This window comes from Podarcis gaigeae (assembly GCF_964106915.1).
Source record: "Podarcis gaigeae genome assembly, chromosome: 2".
NCBI classification, from domain to species: domain Eukaryota; kingdom Metazoa; phylum Chordata; class Lepidosauria; order Squamata; family Lacertidae; genus Podarcis; species Podarcis gaigeae.
Window position 1 is genome coordinate 19058477 of NC_139679.1, and position 8386 is coordinate 19066862.

The following is an 8386-nucleotide window of genomic DNA, read 5'->3' on the forward strand; positions in this document are numbered from 1 at the left end:
CCCTTAATTGGTTTCTTTATTTGATTGTTTGGTCTTATTAAGTGTGCTTGTTAGGCAATGAGAAAGTGAAATGTCACTGTGTTTTGAAAAGGCGGAGTAACTGACCGACAGCTTTCCTTTTGGGAATTATAAGGACAGAATTACCTAAATTGTAAAGACATTTATTTATGAATGCTACTACAGCGGCAAGAATGTTACTTGCCCCAAAGTGGAAAGAAGCAGAAGTCCCAGCAAAGGAAGAATGGATACAAAAACTTATGGAATATGCAGAAATGGTGAAACTTACCGGAAGAATAAGAAATCAAGGTAACAAACTTTTTTATATAAAAGAATGGAAATGGTTTATTGAATATATACAGATAAATTGCAAACAGATAAAACCATTAGCAGGATTATTGTAATAACCTGCAGTTTCATAAGAGTATATATATAAAGTAGATAATTAAATGAGCAAATTAAATGAATTTGGATATGCAGAATGTATTAAAAAATAAATTTAAGGAACCGCAGAAAGAGAGGGAAGGAAGTCAAACTTTGAAATGTTAAATTGATTGTAAAACTAATGAAATGTATAAACTTGAAAAGTATAAATAAAAACTTTTTAAAAAGAAAACTGAAAAGGAGGAGTACAGTGGTACCTCGCAAGACGAAATTAATTCGTTCTGCGAGTTTTTTCATCTTGCGAATTTTTCGTCTTGCGAAGCGCGGATTCCCTGGGTATTAACGGTTTTAAGAAAAAGGAAACAAACTCGCAAGACGTTTTCGTCTTGCGAAGCAAGCCCATAGGGAAATTCGTCTTGCGAAGCAACTCAAAAAACGAAAAACTCTTTCGTCTTGCGAGTTTTTCGTCTTACGAGGCATTCTTCTTGCGAGGTACCACTGTAATTATGAATAAAAATAAATGAAACACATAAAACTATGTTTTAGTGATAGGCCATGAATGCACCTTTGAGGTGAGGTCTTAAAGGTGTGTTGAAAGCTCAAAAGCAAGATACACATTTCAGGAAGAAATAATGAAATGAAGGTGTTTTTCCTGGCTCCTGATTGGCTGTGTTCTATTTCACCATAGTAACGCCATATCGACGCAAGAAACTTTATGCCCAAAGCTGTTATCAATGCTGCAACCTGATTCTTTTTAAAATTGGAAATGTTTATTTAATTAGCATGACATAATTTCTCTTCTAAAAGGCATTTCATTTCTTTTTTCAATAATTTCAGCTAAGCAATTTCCAGAGTCTAAGAGAAGCTGGCCTATATTTATGATTCCATGTTGCTGTCTAGAAAAACCGTGACAGCTATAATTACTGGTGCAGGTCAGAGCTTGTAAGAGATCTCTGGGTAGGAGCTTGAAACTCATAACATCACATCACATTTCATGGCATGAACCGTTTTTTGATGTAATAGCTCTGTTTGAATGTTTGGTCCCTGAGGGTACTGAACACATAAAGGGGCTTGCAGGAATGTCTGAGACTAGCTCTGTCCCCAGCTGTTAGACTAAAGTGGATTGTTTGTACAGGCACTGGGATTTCTGATTGATCAGGGCTCCCATCCTCATACTGGAAACCCTACACCAAGGGTGACCAAAGTAGCGCCTTCCCAATCTTTTTGAACTACAACTCCTATCAACCATAGCTATTGACTGTGGTAGGTGGGATTGTTGGGAGTTGTAGTCCACAATATTCATTTTTTTTTTAATTTTTTTTTAAACATTTTTTTATTGCTTTTTTAAAAGTACAGAAATACAGAAAAAAGAATAAAGAGTGGTTATAAGAAAGAGAGATATAAATAACAAATTTCCATATTCTTTTTCCATCTAACCTATAGGACTTCCCCACATCCTCCGAACCCTGCGTTCTCTGTCTTATAAAGCATCAGCAATTTGTTAACTTATTTCAAAACTTATTGTAACTTCCATTTTATCATGTTCCCTATTTTCAATTTTACTGTCGCTCAATTCTTATATGTTTTATATTAAACACAATAAAGTTATTTCATTATTTTACCTCTGAATTCTTGTGTCTTAATTTTCATTCCAATAACTTACATTTGCTGAAGCTAGAATTTCCTGAAAGGTGCATTTTTTTTTAACATTCATACAACTTATAGTGTTTTTTCAAATAGTCCTTAAACTTTTCCCAATCCTCCTCAGTTGTTTCTGTAGTCCACAATATTCAGAGGGTTCTACATCTTCAGGAGAAGAAAAGGCTAAAGAGTAAACCAGGCATAGGCAAACTCCGGACCTCCAGATGTTTGGGACTACAATTCCCATCATCCCTGACCACTGGTCCTGTTAGCTAGGAATGATAGGAATTGTAGTCCCAAACATCCGGAGGGCTGGAGTTTGCCTGTGCCTGGAGTAAACACTACATAAATCCTTAGTGGAGTCTCTAAGACAGTTGGATGGCATCTTGTATGCCTCCTCCTGGCAAATTCTGCAGCCAAGCTGGTTCCAAATGTATTGCTCTGCTTTCCTTTGAACCACACCAGTGGGGCTTGTTGTCTCGGCAGCTCAGGGCCTCCTGCCCAGGCTTGCACCTTGGAGAAGTAATTTCAGTGCTCCTAACATAGGAAAAACAATGCAGGAGGCAGCAGTTATGAGTTGTTGGTCTCTGCAGCCACTGCAAGCACTGTGATTCTCCAGCAGTTTGACTTAACCCCTGGAGGTGTACTCCACTGTCTTTTGAGACAGGCAGATGCCAACAACTACATTGGTTATGCTGGCCTTAAGTTCATAAACTAGCGTTAATACACCCTGGAACCTCATCAAAATGCTGGAGAGGGTGCACATCCACAGGGACATACCTCCACATGTGGTGGGAATTTCCTAAAATCCAACTCTTCTGGACATCAATTATACAAGAAATATACAAACTAACTAAGCAAGTATTAGATGTCACCCCAGAACTGGCCATACTAAACATCTTGCAAGGTAATAATGCCCACTCACATAAAGAGCTCATAAACCATTTACTCTTAGCAGCCAGAAACTGGAGAGACCTGTCAGGAGTAAGCATGAACCAATAGTATTAAATAGTATGGGAAACAGCCTTATTCAAAAAAATCAACCAATAAATTGAAACTGGTAAAGGTAAAGGTAAAGGTACCCCTGCCCATATGGGCTAGTCGTGTCCGACTCTAGGGTTGTGCGCCCATCTCACTTAAGAGGCCAGGGGCCAGCGCTGTCTGCAGACACTTCCGGGTCATGTGGCCAGCGTGACAAGCTGCATCTGGTGAGCCAGCGCAGCACACGAAAACACTGTTTACCTTCCCACTAGTAAGTGGTCCCTATTTATCTACTTGCACCCGGGGATGCTTTCGAACTGCTAGGTTGGCAGGCGCTGGGACTGAGCAACGGGAGCGCACCCCGTCACGGGGATTTGAACCGCCAACCTGACGATCTGCAAGTCCTAGGCGTTGAGGTTTTGCCCACAGCGCCACCCGCATCCCAAAATTGAAACTGACACAGGGACAAATAGAGGAAGGTGCCTTCACCCTGGTATGGTTCCCCTTTATCACAGACACAGCCCAACAAGACAACAACAAGAATCCGCCAACAACGTATGAATCAATCTGGCTAACCTGATCCAAAAACACATATACACCCCACTCACACATAAAAACAAATCTCACGACAGCCAACCTAAGACAACCAACTACACCCTAGGCCACCCCCAACCTCTCTCACCACCAAAGAAATACAACAAGCCAATAGTAAGAGAACCCACACAAGTGATGCTGACACAAAACTCCACACATACACTAAGTAGAAGAATAGAAGCATTGCCACCCCGCCCCACTCCCATTCCCCCTCCCCCTCTTTTCTTCCTAACCTAATACTAATGTCTCACAACAAATGAAACTGATCTGTAGAAAACGCAACTTGAAAAAAGAGACAATGCACTTTTTTTGTATATGTGTGTATCTCATAAAAGTAGCACCCTTGAGACTAGGTTTTTTCACACATTGGCTGGGAGTGAAGGTATCAATTGGGTGTGACTAGGTCCACAGGTCTTTGATACATTCAATACCCAAGACACCGAGTGCCTGAATATGATTAGAGTGTGAGACTGCCTTGTGGTTCTCAATCAGTAAGAATGGATTGCCTCAAGGAATGGTGGCTTCCAAATCTCACCTGAGCCACACCATGAAGGACCCCTGGACGGTTAAGTCCAGTCAACGGTGACTATGGGGTTGCAACACTCATCGCAATTTCAGGCCGAGGGAGTCGGTGTTTGTCCACAGACAGCTTTCCGGGTCATTTGGCAGCATGACTAAACCGCTTCTGGAGCAACGGAACACCATGATGGAAACCAGAGTGCATGGAAATGCCGTTTACCTTCTCGCCGCAGCAGTACCTATTTATCTACTTGCACTGGTGTGCTTTCAAACTGTTAGGTTGGCAGGAGCTGGGACAGAGCAATGGGAGCTCACTCAGTTGTGGGGATTCTAACCGCTGACCTTCTGATCAGCAAGCCCAAGAGGCTCAGTAGCTTAGACCACAGCGCCACCCGCGTCCCCTACATCATATGTATAAAGGACTGTTTTAAACAATCATGGTTTTCCCAAAAAATAGTAATTCTGGGACCTGTAGTTTGTTAAGGGTGCTGATAGTTAGGAGTCCCCTATTCCTCTCACAGAGCTACAACTTGGCTGCTAAATCACTCTGGTATTGGCTATTAAACCACTCTGGAAAATTATCTATGGGAGGGGAGCTGGCTCTCCTCAATCTTTTCATGGGAGATAATATTAACTTGCAGCTTAAATCTTTAATAGCCTTTAATAAGTTCTCTTCTACTAGCAGCCAGGCTCATAATAATGAGAGACCGGAAGGGCTTGGCAATCTGATACAACAAAGTATTGCAAATAGCACTTGTGGGAGAATTAAATAATAAAATAAAATTGACACAAGACTTGAATCAGAAAGGCTCTTTTGTTATGGAATGGCACAGCTTTATTATGTACAAGGCTGAAAATGAAAATAGAGGAAGACCCTCACATTAGAAAACTTCTTGCCTAAACATTAGCTTCTGGGTTAGGGTAGGATATTTCATTATTTATCTGCATGATATTGCTGTATGTTGAAAGAAAATAACAACAACAACAACAACAATAATAATTGCACTTTTAGTGTTAAGATGGAAGGTGGTATTCAATGAAATACTTGTGCTAATGCAAGGATTAGTGCTAGCACAATGGGTTTTCCCCTCCTAGCCCCCCCCCTCCACTGCAAAATCTCCTCTGAAGGGATGGGGTAAAACTAAGAAATATGTTTTAGGGTGCAGTTGGTAGAAAGGGAGAGAACACTCCATTCCACATGGGGGCACTCTTTCACTCGTTAGCGCTATTTTGAATACAATTCTGAAATGCTAGAGAGACCAACTAGGATTGAATCCTCATATAATGAACCCCTCTCAAATCTCTCCAATATGATCCTGCAAAGTATTTTGGGCTGCAAAGTACCATAGCTAAATCGACGTTTCCTGTTTCCTGTTCCTTCTTTTCAATTTCACACCAATAAGCCGCACAAAACTGAAAGGCAAAGACATGGACAGCTTAAAGGTAAAGGTAAAGGGACCCTTGACCATTAGGTCCAGTTGTGACCGACTCTGGGGTTGCGGCACTCATCTTGCTTTATTGGCCGAGGGAGCCGGCGTACAGCTTCCGGTTCATGTGGCCAGCATGACTAAGCCGCTTCTGGCGAACCAGAGCAACGCACGGAAACGCCGTTTACCTTCCCGCTGGAGCGGTACCTATTTATCTACTTGCACTTTGACGTGCTTTCGAACTGCTAGGTTGGCAGGAGCTGGGACAGAGCAACGGGAGTTCACCCCATCGTGGGGATTTGAACCACCAACCTTCTGATCAGCAAGCCCTAGGCTCAGTGGTTTAACCCACAGCGCCACCCGCATCCCCTTACATTTCATTAAATTGTATAAACACCAGAAAATGGTTTTTTTAATATAAAAAAAATCTGAAGTCCACATAATCCTCAGCTTCTCTCTCTCTCTCTCTCTCTCTCTCTCTCTCTCTCTCTCTCTCTCTCAATCTCTCTCTCGTGTGTGTGTGGAGTCTTTTACTCATGACATACAAAAACACAAGATAATTTAAAAATAACTCTAGAAGCAATTGGCAGAAATATCATCCCCTTGGAGTGCTTCTCCCCAAACAGTGTGCGTATGTGTATGAGAGTTAAGGAAACTATAATTTCAAAGTAGTTTTTGATACCAGAAATAGATTTGTCATTCCTCAGTAAGCTAAACAAAATGCACAGCAGTGTGGTAGTTGTACCATCAATTTCAGAAAATATTCCTATCAGTTTAATATATCCTATGTAGACTTTTATCATGTATTAGTCTTTCTCCTTGCTAAGGAAAAATACCCACGGGAATTTATTCCTCTGGGAAAAGCTTGTCTCATCCCGGCAACCAACCTGCACTTACCCAAAGGTGATCCAGTGCTCTTTCCCCACCTATTTGTAACTGATGCTTACATTTTGTGCTGGGTATTGTGAGGCTGTCCCCATGTTCCTTGGCATTAAAAGATGCCTCTGCTATCATGTAAGCGACTATTTGTTAACTTAAAAAGTGGGGCAGAAATTTTAACATAAATGTATGCAACAGTGCAATCTCAGGCATGCCTACTTGGAAGTGAGTCCCATTTGTTTCAATGGGTAAAAAAAAAAAAAGGTAAAGGACCCCTGGACGGTTAAGTCCAGTCAAAAGCGACTATGGGGTTGTGCTGCTCATCTTGCTTTAAGGCGGAGGGAGCTGGTGTTTGTCCACAGACAGCTTTCCGGGTCATGTGGCCAGCATGACTAAACCGCTTCTGGCACAATGGGACACCGTGATGGAAAGCAGAGTGCACGGAAATGCCATTTACCTTCCCGCTGCAGTGATATCTATTTATCTACTTGCACTGGTGTGCTTTCGAACTGCTAGGTTGGCAGGATCTGGGACAGAGCAACGGGAGCTCACCCCATCGCGTGGATTTGAACCGCCAATCTTCTGATCGGCATCATCATCATTTTTACCGTAATTTGTATACCGTCTTTCGATCTTACTCAAGACAGTTTACAAGCTGAAGAAACAAAAAATGTACATCTTATAACAATCTAATGCAATGCAAAAATGTGATAATGAAATAAAACTTTAAAATAAGGAAAATAAGGCAAGAGTCTCAGTGGTTTAGACCACAGTGCCACCCCCTCCTGTTTTCCTCTCCAGTATGCATAGAATGCCAGCCTAAATAAGCAAGCAGTTTTTTTTGGTTTTGTTTTTGTTTTTGTTTTAACAGAGATGCCACAAAGTTTCCACTAATTCCCCCTCCAGCAGAACCTAGCATTGCCAAATCTGCTTTGAATATCCTATCAGGAATATCGCATTATACAAATGGGCAAGAACTACTGACCAGTATTATGCTGTGATGGAGAAAGGCGAGAGGATCGACTACAAGTAGCCTGTCATGAAAATGTTTAAGGGTGGCTTCATATATTTATTACAGGAGACTTGTTATAAATCTCTCCAGACCAGACTATTGTTCCAAAAGCACCATTTGCATGCTCATGGGAATGTGAACTTTAAGACTATGAAGGGCAAAAACATACAGCACTCTGTGTCAGGCAATTAACAGTCTGTTTTTGTCCTGTTTAATTTAATGCTTTAGCTAAGCTTAGCATGCAAATATCCACTGGAACAAGGGGTTGCATCTACGACAAAATAATCAATCTTTTGACAGTTAGCTCATGTAACAGAGTCATTTAGAATTATGACTCGAAGGTGGAAAAAACATTCGGATATCCTCTTGTAATTACCGTGAACAATGTAGCGCTTTGAAGGCACTCTGTATGCTCTGTAAGAATTAGAGCTATTTTTTAAAAGCCCTTGCATAGCTTCTGATCACCTCTGAGTCACTGTTAACTTCAAGCTGTCTACTGATACTGACACTGGTACTATGACAATATAATTCTTTACAGATAATGTCTGTCAAAGATGGTGCTAAGAATTAACAGGATTTACAGTTGCATTGGGGAGAGAACCTTGCGATTTAGAAGGGTTGCCAAGGGAATTGAACTCAGGAGCTGCCTTCCCCGATGGCAGACACACTCGGGATAATTCTGCTAATGAGTTTTGCTCATATTTAGGGTCTGTAAAGATGTCTATACTACAGGCAGCATGACTGTGATAATACCCTGCTCTCCATACCTAAAATAGAACCTGGGTAGAGATGCTAAGAACCATATCCAAGCTCAGACGTGGAGAAGAACTTTAGGAGCTCATAAAAACTCAAAGGAGAAACAAGATTTGCAAGTTACTGAATTTTTATCGGGCTCAGTTTAAAATCTGAGCCAGAGAAGAATTCCTGATGTCCCTCCTCACATCACCAGGAT